General features: G+C 41.4%; 1 protein-coding gene across 5 annotated transcripts in view; it reads left to right on the forward strand.

Moving 5' to 3' along the window:
- Positions 1 to 23,986, forward strand: part of OXR1 (oxidation resistance 1) — a 267,820-nt gene that overhangs the window by 148,550 nt on the left and 95,284 nt on the right. The window lies entirely within an intron of this gene.

Here is a 23,986-nt window from a genome sequence, read left to right on the forward strand (position 1 = left end):
GGCAGCAGTGCTGGTAGATAAATCACTTGTTTTGCAAGACAGATTATCTGCTCTGCTATCTTACAGTGTTCATTGTTCCCAGTTCAAGCTCACATTTCTGATTTTACTGTCTGTGAACAACTGTATGGATATGAGAGGGCAAACTGTACTATTCAGAGAAGTAAAATTTCATGGTAAATGGCATTACTGGCAGTCAGTTTGTACTGACTGGAAATCCTATCAGAGCTTACTGAAGTTGGTAAGAAACCACACCAGCTTCAGAGATCTCATGCATGCATTGTTACCAGCTAAAATAGTTTTCTATTGCATGTGGACTTTATAATAATTAAATATGACACCAATCCAGTTATTAGTGTTTCTTAACAACAAGTGACTTAAGAGTTTTTCAAGTGTGGCAGATATTTATATACATGAATTGCTGCTGTTCTAGGGGAGGAGAGGGTAGTTAGTGCAATTCCACATCCCACAGGGAAATTAGCCGTTCCCCTCTTCAAAATAGTAATGCCTTCAAATCTGATTATCAAATTAGATTAAATGTCTTCTACTTAGCCATGCAGAATTTGGGAACACAGATAATTTAAAAACAAGTGAGCTTCACATAACTTAAGGAGAGATACAAAAATGTGTATATACGTTTTAAAGTACAATACAAATATAATCTACACTGCTACATTCAGTCATGATCTCTAGGCAAAGGTGTAAATCTGCATGAGCTCTCAGTGTTTGTGAAGTTTGCTCTGAGTTTGTTTCATCAAAGTTTTAAGCAGAATCTGATCCATCATTTCTGCAAGATGGTGTTCAGTAGGCTGTGTCGGGTAAGAGAGAAGTTGGCTTTGACTTACATAAAGGTGTTGTGTAAGGAATTTCTGTGATTCAAAGACAAGTATGGAATTACGTTGGCAGCAGGAGCAACCCAGTGGCTCCCTGCCTTCCCAGCAGGGTGTGTGTGTGCATGTTGCATTGCTCATGCACAGAGAGACTGGGATGCAACTTGCATGTTTCTTCCCCTGCTTCTCACCCCAACAGATCTGCACCTACAGTGAAATAGTATGTTAGCCCCACTGAGTTCACAGTCTCAATCCAAGAAACAGATTTTCTCTCACAACTTGCATACTTTGCTAACTTAATTAGAAACATTAATTCTGCTTTCTTTAGCAGTTGATCACTGTGTTGCCCAAATATTGTCCCCATCTGCTGTAGGACCCTACAAATGGTGATAATCGTTAATAATCAGATTCTTTTTGATATCTTTATGTGCATTGTGTTATTTTTTCTTTAAAAAAATGAACTTGAGCAATGCTCAGGAAATAATTCAGCTAAACTACTTGGTGGTGTTAAAGCTGACCTACGAAGGATCTACTGTTTGCAGAGATAAAATGTGCTCCTTTTGGAGACCAGTGACCTCTTTTCAAATAAAAAACATGCAGTGAGAGCACCAGCTGTGAGTTTCTAATAACTTGGTGAGTCAGGATGCAATCACTGAAGTAAAAACTTCTTGGGGCACAAACTGGAGTGAAAATTTGGTTCTGGTTGCTGTGCAGAGTAAGCAAAGGCAGCAGCAAAGGCAACGAACATCCTCACTCCAGGTCTCTTGCACACAGTTCCACAGTTGTTGCACTTTGAAAGCCATCCATCCAAAACCATCTGTAGACATCTGTCTTGTGTCTACGTGTAATTGAATCAAAGAGATTTTAACTTCTGCATAACATAATTGTTTCAGCAAAAATACGTTCTCAAGATTTAAGTCTTCTCTTGCCATTCTTTGATGATCGACGATGTAAAAGTATAACTTGAGACAAGCTCTGTGTTTATCACATAAATAAATGCTGTGATTTTCTTAGCATTGATAAATATGAACATAAACTAATCCTGTTATCTAGAAGAGAGATGTAAATGGCTCATTCCAAAGCCTAAAAATCATTCTCTGTGTTTCATTCTCAAACCTTCACCAATTTTGATTAAAAACATTTCTCTAAATACTGCACTAATGAGCATGTAATGAATTTAACTACTGTCCTTATCATGCAAAGTTTCTCAGATATTGGACACTTACTGAGATTTGATAACGAGGACACCTTGACATTGATAAAGTACATGATTTACTTCTGCTCTAGTTACAAGTTTTGACTGACTCAAACTAATTATAAGATAACTGTAATAAGCAATGACAGTGTCCTCATGAATGCAGTGTTTTCCCAGTAGCTACAGGGAATAATAGTGTAGCAAGAGATCAAAGTGTTAATTACTGGTGCACCTGGGACCCCACCAGTGAACCTCATGTGCTTGGTGCATTACAAGCACGACAAAAGCCACCATCCCTGTTTCAAAGGATTGCCAGGCAGAGGTTGCTGAAGGGTGGCTTGGGGATGAGTGGCACAGAGGAGACAGTGAGAGTGCGAACACTGAGCTGGGGATGGCTCTGTGGTAGCTCGGGGCTGCGCCAAAGACTGGGCTGAAGGCACCTGCTCTGCCTGTGAACATCTAGGTTTGCATGTGTCGTGGTTCCGCTCGAGTGGGCAGCCGAGCTCCACCACAGCCACTCTCTCACTCTCCCTCTTCAAAGAGGAATGGGGAGAAAATATGTGAAAAGGGCTCAAAGGTTGAGATAAGGATGAGAAAAACACGCAGTAATTATTGTAATGGGCAAAACAGACTCGACATAAGGAGATAGTAAGATTTATTGCTTATTACTAACAAGCTAGAGAAGTGAGAAACAAAGGAAAGAAACCAAAAGCACCTTCCCCTCCCATCCACCCTCTTCCACCTCTTCCCCCCGAGTGGCGCAGGAGAACGGGCGAATGGGGGTTATGGTCAGTCTACAGCACTTCTCTGCTGCTCCTTCTCGGTCACTCTCGTCCCCTGTGCTGTGGGGTCCCTCCCACGGGATGCAGTCCTTGATGAACTGATCCAGCGTGGGCTTCCCACAGGCAGCAGCTCTTCCAGAACTGCTCCGGATATGGGTCTGTACCACGGGGTCCATCCCTCAGGAGAAAACTGCTCCAACCTGGCTCCCCCACGGGCAGCAGCTCCTGCCAGGTCACCTGCTCCACCGTGGTCTCCTCCACGGGCTGCAGCATGGAACCCTGCTCCACCGTGGTACTCCATGGGCTGCAGGGGGACATCCTGCTTCACCATGGTCCTCACCACAGGCCGCAGGGGACTTCTGCTCCGGTGCCTGGAGCACCTCTCCCCCTCCTTCTACACTGACCTTGGTGCTTGCAAGGCTGTTTTCTCACTCCTCTCACTCTCCCAGCTGCTGTGTGGCACAGCGTTTTTTTCCCTCTCTTAAATATGCTCTCACAGAGGCGCAAAACAACGTCGCTTATTGGCTCAGCTCTGGAAAACCGTGGGGCCCTTACCAAACATGGGGCAGCTTCTAGATCCTTCTCACAGAAACCACCCCTATGGCCTCCTGCTACCAAAATCTTGTCACGTAAACCCACTACAGCATGTAAGGTGATGAACTTGACCATGGGTATCTGAGTGCAGTCACTGAGGTTCAGGATCTTGCCTATGCAGCACTACAGCTCTCCTGCTTCCCCCTTGCCTTCTGTTTGCCTGCAGTGCTTTGCTATAGCATACAGGTTTACCAAAAGAGAGGAGCAGGAGCAAGGAGAGGTGCGCGCAGAGCTGCCTCCCTGCCAGACAGGCCACAGCCTCTGCTTCTACAGCTCTGTGACCATGCAGCAGCTTATTGGAGTTTGGAAGTGTGCTAAAGTCCTTCCAAATACTGAAACAACGAAAGTACTGGGGAATTAGAAGTAGTTAATTGAAGCTGGCCTACTTGGCATATCCAAGGCAGAAGCCAGTGTCCTCCAGCATGGGCATATGAGAGTCAGGAGGCAATAACTTGAAGGTGTTATACAGTATTCAGGACTAAGGAATGGATTGTAAAAGATTGTTACAAGTTTCGAGGATATTATTTTGCTCGTTTTTATTTATTGATAGAAAATATTAATTAAACAGAAGAAATTTTGCTTTTTTACCTGCTTAAAACGTTAAGTTATTGTGGGAAGGTAAGTTGCTTCGTCTGGATATCTAGATGCACCTGGAGTGTTTTTTTGTAGTGAGCTGAATAAGACCTTTAGTTGGCCTAAATACTGAAGTAATGAGATGGTAACTTGAACTGACAGTTTTGATGTCCTGACCTTGCAGACATTCATGATTTCTTAGGGTTTCTTTATTATTCATCTAATGTTTTTGTACTTCTCTGAAAAGTATTTAAAAATACCTGTTGTTAATACTTTGTACAACAGTGTTATGTTTCATATGAGATCTTCAAATTGGTGCAGACTAAGGAGTACGCTAGGAAAATGTTCTGCATCTGTCCTGCACTGTGAAGTGACAAACAGCAATTCACTATATAATCTCATATAACATAGCCATGCAAATCTTCTAACATCATTCTTTCTTCTGAAATATTAAACTGCAGGACTTGTGACTTTTTTTCCCTGTTGTTTAATAATAATTCAGTGTTGTGATATTTTGAATTTACAGAAATACTATTTATCATTGAGAGGTCACTATCTTCACAACTCAACAATGAACATTACTAAAAACAAATACAAAAAAGGTAGAAGTTAGTAAAAGGTAAAATATTATTCCCCTTACGTGAGCTAATATGTTGCGATTATGCTACTAAGAGCTCATGGAATTAAAAACATGTTATAAAGCTTTTCTGCTCTGGTCCGACACTAATTTAGACTGGATGAGTTCTCTGGAGCAAACTGGTGATATGAGGATGCTTTCTACTGGTCAAATGTGTCATAAAAGACTGTCCCAATTAATGCTAACTATCTGCTGTAGTAGCAGTTCTAGTAGCAGCCATAGCTCAGAGGCTGAAAGGTGAAGAATCATATAGTAAATATTAGTCTCCCACCTATGGAATGGTCTCTCCAGAGCTGTGTTTAATCTGATTTGTAAGGTGCTGGGAATACGCTTACACCGTAATAGTGTGGTCTATCTGCCATGCTAATAAAGCAAGCTCCAGTCTTCAGAGCTCCAGTCTCATGTATCCATCATTTCCACTACATTCAACTGCAAGTCATGGAGAAGAAGCTGCAAAACCAGTTCTCTGTGGCACAAGGAGACACAAGCAACGTTCAAGCAACGAAATCTGCAGATCAATTTGAAGAAGATTGCCTGTGCTGATACCTCAGGGAGATAACAGGCATAGTTGATGTTGGCCCAAAGTTTGAGTGTATAAACACCTTAAAAACAGGCAAAAACTTACACAACATGTCTTTTGTTTCCTTTTTCTAAATTCAGCTACTGTAGGTTTCACAGAAAGCATCTATGCTTTTATGAGATTGGACCTGGCGCTTAGGGACACAGTTTAGTGGTGACGTTGGTAGGAGGGTGATGGTTGGACCAGATGATCTTGGAGGTCCCTTCCAACCTTAATGATTCTGTGATTCTATGTTTCTATGACTGTATGGTACTTTAATTCATAAGTGATGCATCATTCATGCAGAGATGAATAATGGAAAGATGATTTAGAATTAAAAAAAAAAAAATCTGTCATGTTTGTTACATGTATCTATGAAGCAGTCAAAGCATGACTGGTTGGAAAAAGGTGCAGACCATGTCACTGGCTGAAAATATTTTTAGCCCTTAAAACTAACATACAAACATTCCATGTTTTTTGTGAGTGATTCCTTGCTGGATGTTCTCATCCCACTTTCTCTTTTAGTTTTGTGCTTCTAATGAGATCCTTACTGTTGGCTTATGAAGTTCATGTACCAAAGGCAATTGCAGTAGTGAATTCTGGAAAAAAGAGAAAAAAAGAAAAAAAGAAAAAAAAAAAACACTTTTATGGTGACTGATTCTTCCTGGAATAGCATTTTAAAGGGCACAATGTGTTCAGCAAGCTTTCGCCTTGACATATTAATGTGGATGACTTTCTCAGACACAGGACAGGCATAAATCCTGCTCTTTTGACACGGCACAGCCCCTAAACAGCATTAATGTCATATCTGCAAATACAACAGGGCCAATTTGCTAATAAAAATCGCTAGTGACATCTATCAACTGGATGGAATTAATCAGATCATTGCCGCTGTGGTAGAGAACATAATTACTCCATGGTGTGAGCTCTGGGCCCCCAGTTACATAACCAAAATGGCACTTACCCACAGAGGCTTCTTCAGATTTTGTTTGCACGCCTACATTCCTAGCTCTGCCTGATTTCTCTCCTTTCTGAGCAACGCTGTATGAATTGTGTGTCAAGCAGAGATTTGGCACTTCCAGTATGTTTTGGGGAGAGTTTATAAATACAGTGTTGTGCCTAAAATACAATGTTGTGACAGAGCTTTTCATTTGTTAAGTTTGTTTTACCATGTTAATCATTCAATTTTGTATGAGATCTTAGCAGTATAATAATTCTTACACAAGAGGAAACAATCATGTTGCAGTGTTTTAAATAAATCTACGGTTTAGACTTCTAGAAACGTAGTAAATAATCTGCTGTTGTCTTTCTTCTTTCAAAATCTGCGTACAGTAATAGTATTTTACAATGAAACATGAATTGTTGAAAGTTGTATGGCTTGAGAATCTTGCAGTTTCACTACCCAGAACTACAAGTTTTTTGTTTGTTTGTCTACAGAATAAAGTACATGAGACAAAATCAGGAAAAATGGTTTGATCAAATGATCAAATTCATTTGATTTCTCACAGTAGTTTTATTTGGTTCTTTATTATATATTTTCTTGCATTGATAGACTGAGATAATTTTGAGCTTTCAGAGGACCATTGAACATTTTACTACTCCACTTTAGAGTAAGTTTGAGATTTTCTGTTCAAATATTGTCAAAAACAGGAGGTTCTGGAAGAACAAGGAGGAAAAAAGGAAATGAGCTTGACTCCAGAAAGCCAAGCGGCCCCTTCTGCCTGTCCAGCAAAGCAGCTGATTGAGGAGTGGGCGCCAACAGACCGCTTTTATCTCCCAGGGAGCGGGAAGAGAGGAACCTGAGGTGTGTGGATAGTGGAGGACCTGGGTAGGAGGTGTGGCGCAAAGGCATGTGAGCAGAACCAAATGGGGCTTCTTGGGATGCAGCAGGAGCAGTCTGCCATCCTTGCCAAGCATAGCTTGGTTCTCACAGAGCCCTTTGGTATCTCTGCACTTTACTTCTCAGTGCTCCAGTTCTGGAAGACTCTGTTAGTTTGAATAGAGATGCACTTGGCTGGCTTGGATCCAGCTGAGAGAAGGCTGATGAAGCTATGCATGCTGAGAAAATTTGTGGAAAAAAAAAAATAAAATGATTCAGCTAGGCCTAGCAGAGCTAAGAAAATACCATTGGACTTAGCTGACTACGCAGAGCCATTCATATCTGCGTGATATCCTGTTGTCTAGCGTGCCTTGGTTTTGCAGGATATGTGACCGTGCGTAACAAGAAGTGGTCTGGTTGTCCACAGACCCTGGAAGCAATTGGAGTCTGTTGCATTTGCAGAGCGTTGCCCTGCAGTTAATCAGCTGTGTTCTCATGCGCATTTATTTTTAGGCAGTTTCAGATACAGTTTAAGCTAATGGGTCTGCTGACTTCTCTTCTCCCTGGGTAAATGGAAGAACGAATTAAACTTTTTTTTTTCTTTTTTTCTTTTTTTTTTTTTTTCAAATAAGATAGTTGGGGATATTAAAAGTATCGCCTTACTTAGGTTTTATCATGTGCATGATTGCCTTGGGCAGTAGCTTCTTTTGTCTCGTTATCTCAGTCTGTTGAAGTACTCAACTGCTGCTTTCATGTAGCCTGAATGAAGGCTGTTAGCATAGCCATTAAATTTAAGAACTGTCATTGCTTAGAGACAAGATCTAATATTGTCTAGAGATCAAAGCCTTGACTGATGGCAGCCATTAACACCATCTCACGGTTAAAGATATCTTCATGTCCATGTAGTCTGTGCAGACCAGCAGATTCAATATCTTTTCAGTTAACCTATGTGATCCTGCTTCTGTATTCACCCCTGGATTGGGAAGATAGCTGAACTGTTTCATTAGCATTGTGGCTGATTTATACCAGGGCTGTCAGCTGGGGCTCCACCAGCAGCACAAATGTCACTCATTCAGGCTCTGTCCTTTCATCTGCAGCAGTAAGATGCTTTGAAGTCAAGCTATGGTGTCCTTCTGTGGAGGAACAGGTGTCTATGGGCAAGGAAATGACTGAAGGATTCTCCATTATTTCTTTCTCTGTAGTTGTATATAAATATATAAAAGGCTTCTCATTAAAGTCCATAGATTTAGAGTTCTTGCAGTACTATCATCTGAGCAAACTGATTGATCGCATCCTCTGGTGGGGATGGGGCTCACTGGATGAGGGGAAAGCAGTGGACATTTTGGAGTGACCTCCAAAATGGTTCTTTGTGACCTAAATTATTCTGGATTTTTCAGTTTGTATAGTCCACAGACTCTTGTGGATCCATCCAATGCTCCTAAGATGCTCATTCAGCAGCTAAAGCCTTAAATCATATACCTGAGACTTGTTCTTCACCATGATATTGATCCTGGTCCACCAGTGAAATAAAAAGCTAGCATTGTGTTTTGTCTTCAGATGAAACAAGTTTTGCAGTGAAACAGCTATATTTAAAACCTAATTCTGTCATGTCCCCATCCTACTGTTGTGATTAGAGAATACCTTGTTGTGAAAAGCTGGTTGGTCACACTGAATTTTACTGATGAGGACTGAAAATACTCAGTCTGCTGAATAAAGACAGCAAAACCACAGGATTTTATGGCCTGGGACAGAGGATCCCAATACCTCCTGTTTGTAAAGGTGACTGTGCTCACAGTGACAAATCAAGAGTAGCTTGAAGTCCTGCTGGCTGCAGAGCTGGGACAAGACAAGACTTGGTGCCTGCAGAGACTTGGTCCTGCGTGGCTAAAGGGCATGGTGTGTTGTCCGTATTATTCTAACTAGAAAGCTCTCAGCACTTACATCAGTGATTTCAGTGTCAGCACTTCCTCCTTCAGAAGGGGAGAAGGAGAAAGCTTTTCATGGCTCATGATGAAAAGAGACCTGCCACTGAGGCTGGGAGCAGTCAGATTTTAAGGAGAGGGGTATCACATACTGGAGCTATCCAGCAAACAACTCACGGTATTTTGGTCTCTCTTAATGATCCCAAATCTCATTGTTCATCTCGTGTTTTCAGGTGATAACTGCAGCTGGAAAATAGCAGAACTAGTGAAGCTTTAACTAAATAATGTGGACAAATAAAAATTAATACTAGAAAGAGAATAGCATACAACCACAATACCCTCTCTCGAGGTGTTTTTTCAATAAGAAAAATGTTTCTGACTCTTCCTTAAGTAAATAATCTGGATTTTGAAGTTGGATTTTTACTTTATGACTTTCTTTTATCATGTTGTCTAATTTTACTCTGTTCCCAGATCTAAAGCCATCTCAAATTTTGTAGAAGAAATGAAACAGGGAAGTATGAATGCCCAGTGTTAAATAGTCCATTTAAAATTAAATACTTTCCTTCTTGTATTTCCTTTTTTAACCCCCCAAAAGACTCTCTAGAGATATGTGGCATATTAGTGCTTTTTTTGTCAGGGAGGAAATGCTAACCTAGTGCATAAGAAAAACTTCTAAAAAGAGGAAGGACCGGCTCATTCCAGAAGGTTGGAGTTGTACAAGTGAGATTTGTGCAATGTTTAAATGTTGGTTAGTGAGTTCACCTATGTTCCTTATATATTGATTTAGATTGACTCTCGAGTGTACAGGATATAATTTGAGTATATAATGTGAAAATACAAAGTCTTTGGGGTTCCCTTCTTCCTACTTTCCCAAGCAAATGAGAATCAAAAAGATATATAAAAAAGAATATTTTGGTCTATGTATAATACATGCTGTCTAGACAACTGCTTTTATAAAAGGAATGTTTTCCTACTTTTTTTTTTTTTTTTTCTTTTACCATACAGACAAAGTAGTTTTCTCCTGGGGCTAGTTGTTAAACAAGGGAACCAGGGCAGCACACGTGTAATCCCTGAAGCTGATATCACTTTGTCTGTAACTGATACTGGAGTGTAAGTAGGAAGCAGATTTTGACATTCATTGCAGGGCTCAGTATGAATGCAGACTGATAATCATGTGCATGTAGAAGGGATGCAGTCTTGTTATAAATAAAAAAGGCAGACTTGTGTCTCTTTCTGTAGACTTCTGTGCTTTAAAATATGCCAGAAATGTTGGTGACCCTATTACTTTCTGGGGAAAAGTTTGCTGTCATTCAGGTGATAAATGCAAGGGCATTACTGTAGCCCTCAAACTGAATTTAAGAGGTATTTAAGGTGCACAGACCCTGTGTTAGATCACTGCAGAGGAGTGAATAATGTCTGTTCTCTTCAAAGTTTCAGGTTGAAATCCTGACCCCAATAAAATGGATAGAAAAATTCTATTGATTTTCAAGAAACTGGGATTTCAACTTTTGAGTTCCATCATGTGCCCATCAAAGTGAATGAGTAATGCCATTGATTAGGGTGAGATCAAGAATGAGTCACTAAACCTCTGTAGCTACTAATGGTAAGATGTAGATGATATCTTTTTAGGACCTTTTAGGGTCTTTTTCACATCAACTTCAAAGACTTGATGATAAATGTCTATGTAAATAACCTTGGTAGAGTTGGAAGAAAACGGTTTTCTGTCCTCATGAAAGTCTAGGGCAGATAGGACAGAGTTACTACTGAGCAGAATGTGAATTTGGGGAGGTTGATGGTGGGTGTTTTTTGTTGTTGTTGTTTTCTTTTTTTAATGAGCATCAGCTGTTTACTAAAGACTAATTAGAAGAAATTTGTCAGCATTTGTGGATTTGTTCCTTTCATGATTCAAGAGGTAAGCCTGCTTTGTTCTTTCTCTCTTCCTCTCTCTCTTTAATGAAGTGTTTCTTAATACACTACTAATTAAAATCTTCTGCACCCGTGTTTGATGGCAGCTAATTTGGGAGAGAGAGCCCTGCTTACTCAATCTGCCCCTGCCGTGAGGACATCTTGTGAATGTATTGGCCAAAAGGATCCTGAGCATGTAATGCCAAAATTGATGCATGTTCTTGTGACACATCAGACAGGGATGAAGGGTCAGTGTCCAGCATCCAGGAGGCTCCCAAAACTGAGTCCTGGTGCTCACAGCCTCGGGAGGCTCCCCCAGCTGCTGCCATCTTTGGGCATCTGAAAGCCACTGCTCCAAGAGGCAGAGATCTCTGGCCCAAAACTTTTCACTAAGGTGCAGAAAGGTATTTTCATGAGCGTAGCAGTGCCTGCAGTTGACTCATTTTTGCACCATAATTATGTGTTTCTGCAAGGAGAAGTGAATAGTTAATTTCCAGAAAAAATTTTCTGGAGCCAGAGTGGGTCTTATTTAGGTGGGTGCCTTTCTGTCTAATTAGTGTGGCTGACTTTGCTTACAGCTGACATGCCTTACCCAGAGGTGCTCAGACAAATAGCATACTTTATACAGGAAAATGATTTCTAGCCTTGATTTCATGAACTGAACCGTTACTTGTATTTTGAGTGTTTACTTGTTGAAGATCTTATTTTTTGATTATTCCTGACTCACATCCAGGAGTAGCCCAGTTTTGTTGGAGGGATTTGGTTCAGTGAAGCAAGTGAGCTTTCTGGATGTTTGTTATCCTCAGACACTGACCATCCTGGAATTTTTGCACAACAGGCAGTGTGTACCCATGACAACCCAGGCTTTCTTCTACATGAATGCACATCAAGTTTTGCTGCTTCAAGGCACAGTGTACTGTTAGCACGGGAAGAAAGCTAGGTTCTTCCCGGTCTGTCATTGTTTGTATGACTGCTTCTGAAAAGTGAGAGGAGCTAGGGTCTTTTGCTATGTAATTTGGGAGACTCAGGCCCATTCTCCATGTTAGATGGTCACTACCAGGCTGGTGTTTCCAGTGTGCACAGGCGGTGATGAGGAGGGACATGCAGCCCCTGTGGGGCTGCCACTGCCACCTCACAGTGGTCGGATCCCTCCCAGCTCATTTAAAAAAACATTGCCATGAGCTCTTTTCAAGCAGTTCTCCCATACAAAAAGGTAGAAAGCAAGGGAAACTTATTTTGTTTTAATTATGAATCTATGTTTCCTGATGTGTTGATACTGTTAGAGAACTGATTTAATGTAGCTCTGAGTATTTTCATTGGCTGCAGCGAAGAAATAAAAGTCTATTTTCTTTTCTTTTTGCATGATGCAAGAGAGCTTTAGGCTTTGATTTTCAAGGTAGATAAAATTGTTTTAAGCTAAGTTGGAATTTTTATTAATACCAAATAATTCCTTACTGTGCATACTCAATTTTCTCTTTTCCTGTTCAACCCCAGCCTTTAACTCAGCAAAATAACACAAATAATTACACCATTTTACAAAGCAGAGAGTGATTTTGATAACTCTGCAGTGAACTCGTGCACTGTGTGAGCCTACAAAAGCCATTTCTGCCTTGTTCCTCTGCTTTTATTTTAGTTTTAGGGAGGTAGGAGGGGGACAGAATGTCTGCTTTATATTGCAAAATTGGAAAAACAAGTCTAATACAAATAAGCAAATTAGCAGCCTAGACTACCCTCACAAAATATACACAGTTAAAGGAAAAATGTGGTGGCTCCTTTTGTACAAACTTTGTAACTCAAGATTGATACAAGAAATCCTGGAATGCTGACTGCAAGCCTACCTTTTAAATTCTCGAGAAGAATTCTAAGTCCAAGTTCAGTAAGTTGATTTAAATGGATGCTTTTGTAATACTTTTCAGTATGGACACCAAATTCCCATGTAAAGCAGGGCCTCTACTTTTCTTCATGCTCTTATACCACTGTCTATTTATTTTTCTGAGGTAGCCTCCAGAGCAGCCTGGCTCTGAGGTCCTCCCTCAAGCAGGGCCCTTCCCTTGTCTCTTCTTTCCACTGCCCTTTGGTCAAACTTCCTTCTTGGCCTGTACCCCTCCATGGGGTTGATGCCCAAGGGCTTATTTTGTCTCTCGAATATGTTGTAGCTGTTAACCCAATGCAGTGAGAGAAAGTATCCATTAATTTTGCTATGTCCCTTCCCTCTTCTCTACCTGCTACAATCTCATGTCTTGTTCTCCTTCCTCCTCAGGACAAATGAGTGGGTCAGTCTGCTGTGGCTTTCTTCTCTGGCCTGGCAGCCAGACGGTTTTCTTTGTTGAAGGTGCTCTGGAGGATTAAATTTGGCTTTTGAACATGGCTTGAATTGATCATTGCTTATAAATATTATTCAGGCTGAGTAAGAGTGTCATAAGGGTTGCCTTTAACACAGATCTAATTTTAGGGAAGTGAAGTGTGAGTCGCAGGAAGAAGTTCAATGTCCATCAGCTGAGTACAGACAAAATACTGTGGTTTCTATATTTTACAGGGAAACTTCCTCCTGCAGAAATATTCTTAGGAAAACAGGAAGAAATATTCTGGGTCAACTGTAATACTCACTACTTCTGTGTTTCTGCCTGGGCACACTCATTTTGCTTACTGCTTCTAAAAAGCAGGTGTGTATGATTTTGGGTTTCACCTCCAGTGACATAGGTGGATGCATTAACAATACATTTGTAATGTCTAAGTGGCACTTAAAGGGAATTTAGGCAAGTCCTAGTTGGTGTGTAGTGCTATCTTGTCTGCCTCCTTAGACTACAGATGGTACCTACTTCTACAGCAAGGATAAATTTGGCAGTGAGGCAGAAGACTAGCAGACAGTATATGTAGCTTCTCAGTTCCTCAGATAATGCAGACATGTTGTAAAAGTGTCTTGTCAAGACATCTCCTGCATGCTGCTGGCTGTTGGGTGGATCCCATTTCTTCAGCAGCTCCAGCTGTGTGGCTCATGGCCCGTTCCTCACCTCAGATGTGTGCTGAGGTGGTCACAGCCTCCATCCCTGCTGCATCCCCTGCGGAATGTGGTGGGGGCAGCTCCTTCCTCCCTGCACGTCCCTGTCACCGCCAGTGCGATGCCTGCGGCCTGGCAGGTGGCTCTGAGCACTGGTGACTGTGCTCAGCTGCCATTTCCTGCCATGAGCATTCCCCCTGTGAGCATCTTGCTGCGTCTGATGTAGGATCTGAAATACAGGCCGAAGGGTTTTGCTGCTGTGGCTCTCCTGAGGCATGAAGAGTCACTGAAAGCAGGGTGACAGAATCATGGGTTGTGCTCACGGCGTGCTGGTTGCCATCCACTGCAGCTGTTCCCTGCCACAAGACCAGTGGATAGCAGATTTCTTCCTGTGTAGATGATACCAGCTCTTTTTAAAATTACTTGTTGATAACCCCTTTGTATTTGTTAACAACTGAAGTATCTCTAATTCAGCTTAGACTGTTTTGACTTCTTGCTTATCCTAAATTTTTGTAACAACTACAGGAGTAGTATTGACATGTGCTGTGGTTAAACCTTGAGGGAATATGAACACTAAATATGAAGTGAATGACTTTGCCTGTATATTTCCAGGGTTTGAACTATCTGCCCCCTCATAGCATGTCTCTCTCATGCTCTGCCAGATTGTTTCTGATGCTACTTGCTGATTTGTCTGGTGATTCTTGGTTTCATTGGAGATATTGTTATTTTAAGAGAACCATATCCCTTCAGATTAGTCACTTAGAATGTGCTGGATATGTATATATTTATATGTATGTATATAAGCTGACATTTATATTTTTAACTATCTTCACAGGCAATAGAGGGGAAAAAATTAAAAACAGTGTTTTGTAAAAGGCACAAAGAATGAATCATTACAAAAAGTTACCACTGTTTTCATTCTAGAAAGTAAATAGGTACATGAAGGCAACATAACTTACCAGAAAAATAGTACAGGTCATCATATCAGGTGATGGCTAATGCCTTCAGATTCTAGGGTAATTCTAATTAACAAAAACTGCTGAACACTTAAGGATCCAATAAGATTTCATTATCATGTATCTATCACTCTTTGAAATTTCTTTATGACTACATCTTTCAAACCTCTATCCCTTGCTTCAGGTCCTATATAACTTGGCAAATCCTGGTTGGGAGCCATTGTGTTCTGGTGCCTTCTGCTTCCCTCCATTTTTTTGGGTGTTCTGGAGGTGAAGTCAGTCAGTGCAGAATCAAGCCAAAGACGTGCTTACAGCAAAAATTAGTTCAGATGACCCCTATAAGAATATGAACAAAATCCAATACAAACAGGGCTAATGCACCATGAGTAGGTGACACTCTAAGCAGTATTGGCACCTCTATGTTTTAGCCAGTAAGACATGCTTCAGAAATGAAGCACCCATGTTATGACCTCCTCCTCTTGCTGAGTCATATTCTTCTGGACATCATCTCCACCACTTTGTAGCCATCCCTCTCAACGTGCATTTGATTGCCCTGAGCTGGTGGCTGTTCCCTACCCCTGTGTCCAGACACAGGGAAGGACAGGCCAGCTGGAGGTCACTTCTCAGGAGGCAACCAGTGTTTCAGTCCTGGCTCTTAGTGTTTGTCCTGCAGCCTGCCATATGGCAGCCAGCAGTGCATGCGATGTAACAAGGAAACTGCTGCACTGAAAATACTTGTGCCATAAATAAGAGGTTTACTTGTGATTCTGCTGCTGCTTCTTCATGCTGAGTGAGGAGTATTGAAAACTCGTTGCTGCTACACGTGCATACACAGTGAATGGCTCACCTGAGTTTTTGTCAGGAAGCAGCTAAGACCTAGCTGAGGTGCAGGAATTGGACATGTTTTAATCCCAGGCTGATGTTAAGCTTCTTCCCTCGGACAGTATTTTCGTTGCAAAACCCAGAGTCTAGACAAAGAGTCACAAACATTTATCAGGGCTGCTCTTGTGCATAAACACTTTGCATTTTGTGGGCTAGCTGAGTTTAGGGACTTGTTTTGCTAAGAAGAGCTCATTGTGTGTCAGGAAAAAGCCTTCTAGAAACAGCTCTGTGATGTATGCTACACTGTGCTGGGCTTGGGAGCAATCTTTTCTTGTTCAGAAAAGGAAGAAAAAGCAGAACAACACAATTTTTGTGGTGGCTTTATGCTGAAAGATGGAAAGATTTAAAAAAAAAAAAAAAAAAGACAATTTGATTTAGCTAAAAAAAGAACTAAGTGGGAAATTTCAGAGATTTGAATGTAATTTATCACTCAGTCGTCAGTGGGCAGGAGAGATGTACGTTTCTCCAGCAAAACTGCAAGAAGTGGCTGTCTTTATCAAGGACCTTTCTGACTGAAGGAAGATAATATTACGCAACTTTCATTTAAAAAGTTGAGTTATGCATTTTCTTTATTTTTATGTATTATAGCCAATTTTAGTATTTTACAGAATGTGCCAAACACACATTATCCTTCAAAAACCTGGAAATCATTCAGTATGTGCCCACAAAAGCAGTCTGCAGCCTGCTCTGCCAACAAGTCAGCAAGTCCACTAATGGCAAATTTAATGGCCTGTGAACAAAGATCAAACGACATTGTGATTGATTTATTATTGCTGGTTTTCTAGTTTTGTTAAACGAAACAAGACAATATCAGTTCAATACTGCTAACTTCATCCTCTATTTTTGTGCTTGTGTTTCACCTGGCTCAGCATCTGTTTCATTTCCAAGGCACAAAATACATTCTTTACCAATAACTCTGTGTATATATACAAGAAAGTGTGTTTTTACCTTGTATTTCACAGAAAGGAATATTGTTTTTGCTGTTGAGAGAACTTGCCTATTCATTCTAAAACATATATTCCTTCATATGATTTTTAAATCTGGAAGTTCTCATCTTTGGGTGCGCAAGACCTTTTGGCTACGGCAGCCACAGGTGTTGCACGATGCTTGTGGAAATTACTCAGCTGTGAGGAGAGAGGAAAGGATGTTATGTTGAGTTCGTTCTCTATGTGTGCATAATTGACCATCTTCCCTCACTGCCGGCACAGTGCTGGTGCAGACCAGGGCACTGCAGTAACTTCAGCAGGATTCTGCCTCATCCTGTGGCCATCTGCTTGGAGTGCAGACCAGTGTGCTGGGATATTAAAGCTTCACTACCCTGAAGGACACTCGGTTCTTTGCAGAATGAGTTTTCTTACATAAAGTGAAGGTTGTTTTTTATGCCTTCAGCTCCGTAGACACCTATTTGGGCATGACAAGCTCCTTTACACAGTGTATACAACCAGGAAATATATGGTGTTTGTAATAGATTAGTTTCTTGTCAAACACATTGCTGTTATCTCATATCTAGATAACAAGAATTAAGTTCAGAATATCAAAGAGTGAATAGCTAATGCATAAACCTGTAAAAGAACTCAATTTAAATGTGTTAAATTGATTGGTTTTGATATAATTGTATATCAGTACTTTCAAGACCCAAGGCATGTGATGCATGATGGAACAAAAAACAGTTACAAAGCAAGGCTCCATGCTTTTGTGGTCCCTTCCCTTCCCTTCCCTTCCCTTCCCTTCCCTTCCCTTCCCTTCCCTTCCCTTCCCTTCCCTTCCCTTCCCTTCCCTTCCCTTCCCTTCCCTTCCCTTCCCTTCCCTTCCCTTCCCTTCCCTTCCCTTCCCTTCCCTTCCCTTCCCTTCCCTTCCCTTCCCTTCCCTTCCCTTCCCTTCCCTTCCCTTCCCTTCCCTATGATGTTTTGTCTGAGATGGACCATGTCAATATGTTAAAGTGTTACAGCTGAGTATGAATTTTGGAAACCACATATAACAAAAGATAAAGGTACTGTAACTTTACATTGGATTCTACCTACAAGTCTCTTGTTCAGACCACAAAGACGATTTTAGAGAACACTTAAGTGCCTTGAGCCAGTGGTGAGGCATTCAGTAAATAAAACATATCTTTTCCAAGCCCTAAAACATATCTTTTCCAAGCTTTAGATGCAATTCACCGTTCTGTACGTGACTCATCAGCAACACCAAGATCAGCCTCCTGTCCTGTGCAGAAGCCCCGCCTTTCCCATGAGGACATGAGAACGTGTTTGTGGCAGCAACTTTTGGCTGTGCCAGCACAGGGGCTGTCCAGAGAAAACCAGGCTGTACTTTTCCATCAGCCTCCACGTGAAGATTGAAGGGAGGGGAAGAGAAGCAGTGCGATGAGTCCCAGGCCCAGCCTTGCCAAGTGTGTGTGGCCAGTTCAGAAGCATCTATCCCAGCTCAAAACCAGGCTCTTTTAGGGCTAGCTTTTGAGATAGCCTAAAGCAAGCCAAAGAAACTCTTTGTGATTAATACAGTGAAAAATTGTCTCAGCCAAAACTGATTCAAGGTGAAAGACTTGGGCCATTTCATTTTTTTCCAAGAACACCCCCTTGCAGGAAAGTTGGGCAGCCCTGACGGAGCACAGGGTGGGTCATGGCACTTTGTAGGTCACTCCATAAAAGTGACCTAAGTCACTCTCATGCCCAGACTTTTATCTCAAGATGCCAATGAGTATCCAATAGGGAGTACTGCAAAGGATTAACAGTCCTGGGGACTTCGTCCCTTATGTCTGTTATGACCTTCTGCTACTGAGAGCACCCCAAATCCATGCATAGCATAATATGGATGGCCAGAAATGTGACCTTGAGGGTGCTGCTGGGTGTCTGTAATTGAACTGGTGTGGGTGAAGACACAGACATAAGAGAGAACAATGAAAAAGCTGACGATAACTTGGAGACAGTCAAAATAACAAAAGACAGTTTATAAAGCTAGACAAAATGCTGAGGGCATGTAATCATAAATTAAATAATAGTAGATCCCCATCATCCCCCCTCCAAGAAAACTGGGAGAACAGAAAGGATCAGAACAGTAGCTACTGAGCTTTAGCTGTTCCCAGCTGGTGGCAGGCACTCAAGGGGTATTCCCAGCAGGCACACTTCAGAATAGCTGTTTGATTACCGTACACTGGGGCTTTTGATGAACCAGCCTTAGAATAATAAGGTAGCAGTGATTCAGATGACTGTGGATGTGTTTTAGAATTTAACCCTATTTTTGTAAAGTGCCTAGCATACGCTTAATTTCTATAAAGGTCACTATGATAACCATAGCTTATTCTGGGACTGCACTCAAGTTTTTCAGGAATATCTCTAGCATTTCAAAGTTTTGCACAGAGATTTTGTCTCCAACATAAAGCTATGTAGCTGTAAATTCCCCTTCCCCTCCCCACCCCCCCAAAAAAAGAAGAAATTGAAATCATTATTTCCAGCACACCAGCTATTACAAAAGATTAGCAGCAAAAGAGTTTAGTGCTTAAAATATTTTATTAGTATAATTAGCAACAATCTGCTACAGGAATAAAATAAAAAAGATTAAAATATGAATCATTCTGCACGAGTGTATAATAACCTCACCATAAATTATTATAATAGTCAGTTATAAATGATACCTGAAACGGCAAAGAAGGTCTTGAGGCAGAAGGAGGCTTTAATGAATTCTTGTTTAAGTTTCTTAATTACAAGTAGGAAACATTTCTCTTCTAAATCTTCTTCGTTCTTTCCCATGAGGAAGTGTTTATTTTGTTCCTCAAACAACCATGATGTACTATCTATGTTTCTTTATTATGTTCCAGTATGAGTAAGTTTCCTTGAAAAATGATTGTGATGCCTGTATACATTATATTTTTGGGGCATTTCCCATCTGGGATAGTCTGAGGTAGATGACCATCATCTAGAGGCATTTTCAATCTCTTTGGCTACTGGTCTCAGTCTTAATGCCATGTATTAGAAGGAATTCTTCAGAACAACAGAACTTTCAAATGTGAAATCCGACTGTATGGAAATATTAACTGGAAATTATTTTCCTAAGACAACAAGAGAATGAAAATGTCCTAGTTATAAAAGTTCAGGCAGTTCCAGCATTCTAACATACAAGTCTCAATCAGGATTTTCTTTCTCATTCCTTTGCACATCTAGGAAGTGCATTTTCATTGGAGAAGTATTCAGTTTACCTTTTAAGAATTACAATGTAACTTGGGGTTTACTGAGGTATCTTTTTTGCAAAAAAAAAAAAAAAAAAAAAAAAAAAAATTACCATCCACTGAATCACCAGAAATGAGGATGTCAGCTTTATAAATATGAATTAAGGATTACATTGCTACTGGTACCACAAATAGCTGTCAGTATAGTCACTCCAGAAAAAGCAGTTTGATTGTAATGCGTAATTAGAAAAGTTGTACTTGTGCCTTTTAATTCCTCACCTGTATATAGATGTTTTCCAACAAGTCTCTATTCTTATGTTCTTCATTTTATATGCCCAGAATATTTGGATTTAATTAGGATGTCAGCAATGCTACATTCTGTTACAGAAGGAAGTCTGGGGTTGAGTTTGAATATTGGAGTTTCGGCTAGTTAATGGAATTGATGTGCTTTCTGGAAAGTACACTTGAGATTCCCTTGAAAACAAGCCTAAATCTAAAATTTTCAATAAAGGATGTAATTCTTGAAGCCAGAAGAAGAACAAACCTACCATCTGTGGAGCTGAAATGCAGTTTTGTGGTATTTGCAGTACACACACTAAGGTCACGTGAAGAGTCTGCATACTGTCAGAAGTCCAATGAGGGGAATCTGAGGCTGAGCTTGATGGCAAACTAGTGCTCGCCTCAGTGGTTCTCACACAGTTCCTACATTGCCTGCAGCTTTTATCTTGTATTTTCTTGTAGCTCCAAGGTCTGGCCAACCTTGGAGATTAAAACATGCTTTGCTTCAACAGACTTTGTCCTGATATTCATCCCTTCACATCAGTAATGTGCCCATGAACAATTCGCTTGCAAATTTTACAGCTTTTATGCAGGATATCTCTGAATCACAGAATGGTTGAGGTTGGAAGAGACCTCTGGAGGCTGTCTGGTCCTAAAGCAGCTTGCCAGGACCACGTCCAGGCGGCTTCTGAAGGGCTCCAAGGAGGAGACCCCACAGCCTCTGGGCAGCCTGTGCCAGGGCTCCGTCACCCGCACAGCACAGAAGGGCTCCTGGTGCTCAGGGGGAGCCTCCTGGGGGCCAGGTTGTGCCCAGTGCTTCCTGTCCTGGCACTGGGCACCACTGAACACAGCCTGGCTCAGTCCTCACTGCACCCTCCCCTCAGGGATTTACAGACAGTGATGACATCCCCCCTGAGCTTCCTCTTCTCCAGGCTGAGCAGTCCCAGCTCTCTCAGATTCTGAACATATGTCAGGCACACCAATCCCTTCATCATCTTCATGGCTCTATGTTGGACTCTCCAATACGTCCATGTCTCTCTTGGACTGGGTGGCCCAGATTTGGACATAGTACTCCAGAGTACTTGAAAGTCATCGTTGGAACCAGAGTTACACCAGCATCACAGGGTCAGCTTGCTCTCACTGTTTTATTATACGTTCTGTTGCACTGTTTCATCCATTATGGGAAAAGGATTCAATTAGCTTTGTATCATCTCTAATGAAAATGACAAGTCAATTAAAATGAATACGGTGTTTTCTTTTAATGCCAACTTAAACCTGGGGCTTGGAAAGTTATCAAAAAAGTTGCTTGTTGCTTTTATTTAAGATCATAGTTGATAGAGGGGAAAAAACAGCTTCTGTTTTACAGTGTGCTTTCTTCTTGTAGTTCTGCATACCCTTTGCCTTCTAATGCTATGAAATATTTTGTTAACAAATTACTATTTAAAGGAAAAAAAAAAACACACACAATATGATCATAGAGAAAGTAAATACATACTGTTAAACACTCTTCTTGAGAACTCATCTTATGAGTTACTTTTCATCCTGGTAAATCAATGAAGTCAAGATTTGAAAATCTCCAAACAAAGAGAAGCTGTTGCACTCGGGCAGTTTCTGTGGACTCCTGAATGTCATTTTTCAACTACTGGCAAATACAGGCCTTATCTGTAGGCATATTGTTGCAATGCTGAACTTTAAGGGTAGTAACATCAAAAGGATCATCTGTAGACTCAGCCTACTCTGAAGAGTCCTTGTCTGGAAGGTAATAGGAAAGGGAGCAAGGAAATTAATACCCTTGTCAAAAGCCTCTTTGAAAGTTTGTGTATTTGCTTACTGACAAAATCTCGGGAAGAACATAGCTGGTATAGCTTGTGATTCGTTTCTTTATGTAGAACTGCAATTGTTATGGCATACCCCTTGAAAGACTGAAGTTGTATTGGGTTTATGTGACAAGGTTTAGGTTTTGGTAGCAGGGGCTGCAGGGGTGGCCTCTGTGAGCAGAGTCCACCAGCTGTCCCATGTCAGATCAGAGCCAGCTCCAGATGGCTCCAAAAGAGACCTGCTGCTGGCCAGGGCCAAGCTAGTGAGTGATGCTGGGTGGGCCTCTGGTAGAGCAGAGTTAAGAATGGGAAAAAACACCATGCAACAGCAGCTGGGAGAAAGGAGTGAGAGCCAGCCCTGCAGCCCCCAGGCCAGTGAAGCAGGAGGGCAGCAGGTGCTCCAAGCATGCAGCAGCAGTTCCCCTGTGGCCTGTGCAGGGAGAGGCCCCTGGTGGAGCAGGCTGTCCCCCTGCAGCCCATGGGTCCCACATGGAGTAGATCTCCACGCTGTAGCCCGTGGAGGAGCCCCTCATGGAGCAGGTGGATGTGGCCTGGAGGGGCCTGTTTTGCTTGTGAGGATAATTGTTGAGTGACCTTCCTGTCCTTATCTCAACCTGTGAGATAAGGACAGGAAGAACCCCCACCCCTTTGTCTTCAGGTTTCCTTTTCATCGTATTTTCTTCCCCTTTCCCTTTGAGGAGGTGAGTGAGAGAGTGGTTGTGGCGGAGTTTAGCTTCCTAGCTGGGTAACACCACCACAGAAGTCCAGAAAACCTTGGTGCCATGTCATTCCTGAAGGATTTACCTGTGCTGGATCAGAAATTTCTACAATAACAGACTGAAGCCAAAATTTATAAGATTCAGACCGTTAAATCGAAGTGAAGTCAGAGATGTTTGCCAGCTCCTGCCTGTGTGGCAGGAATAATCATCTGCGCCCTTTACTAAGAAAATCAGAGAGCATTCTTTCTGAAGCACAGTAAATGAGAACATTATGTCCTTAGAATACACTTAGACTTTGATAAGTGATTGCTACCTCAAAGCCAAGAGGAGAACAAATATATAACTTCTGCTTCACAAGGTGTTTGTGTGTGTTTGTGTAATACTGTCTTGTATATACAAACACCCTTCATGTTTTTACCCTCATTCTTGTCTGATTTTGGAACATATCTCATGCAGGGCTTTGGCTTCATGGTCTTCTCCTTTTCTTCAGAAGATTAGAGACATGATTAAAACCAGAAGGCTTCATTCTTTTTGAAGCTGATTGCAAGCAATATAATTTGCTGGTCTTCGAGGAAGAAAAAAATAATTTAAAAAAGAGGGATCACTAGTTAATGTATTTTGAGGACAAATGAAAGGACACTGCATAGGCCTGTACTGCATATGTGTCCCTGAATAAAATAATATGCACTTCAAGACTCTGTGGATTTTTCCTTCCCACTGAGACTCAGGGGGCTTCCGAGGTTTCTCATCTGTTGTTTGAAAAGCCATGGACTGGCAGCCCCCATGCTGTGGCTTAGAGTCTCAGGGATTTCTAAGAAATTCCTTCAGACTTCATGCCACTAACTGAAAGAAGCTTCTAGCTGGGCCTCTGTGGTCCCCACCCTTCACTGCTGGGTGGGGACCTCAGCTGGGCACTGGCTGGAACGTGACATGGCAGAAGATTTCTCAAAACACATCTCAGCATGGCCACTTATCCTTAGGGCTGGCATCCTGAGGTCTCTTCTCTTTGCTCATTCATTTCTCAGAGGATAAAAGAGCATCTCTTCTGAAGGCTAAAATTATTGTTGAGCATTTTTAAAGATAAAAACTTTCCGTCCAGTAAATAAATATTTTGTTAACTTTTTTACAAAATTCTCTGCAAGGTCTGTTGCAAAGTGAGAACTGTATGTATGTATGACCTGCTTGGAAATGCAGAATCCTGGATGGTTCTTCCTGAGGGGTTCTTCATTTCAAGTTCAGAGCAAGATCTGGTCTGTCTCTGATATGGCTGCAAGGAAAGATGCTCAAATGTGGAAATGACCTAGAGGAAACATCTCTGGAACATCCAGAATCCTTTGTACTTTTTCAGTTCATGATCATA

This window comes from Anas acuta, chromosome 2 (genome assembly GCF_963932015.1).
Source record: "Anas acuta chromosome 2, bAnaAcu1.1, whole genome shotgun sequence".
Classification (NCBI taxonomy): domain Eukaryota; kingdom Metazoa; phylum Chordata; class Aves; order Anseriformes; family Anatidae; genus Anas; species Anas acuta.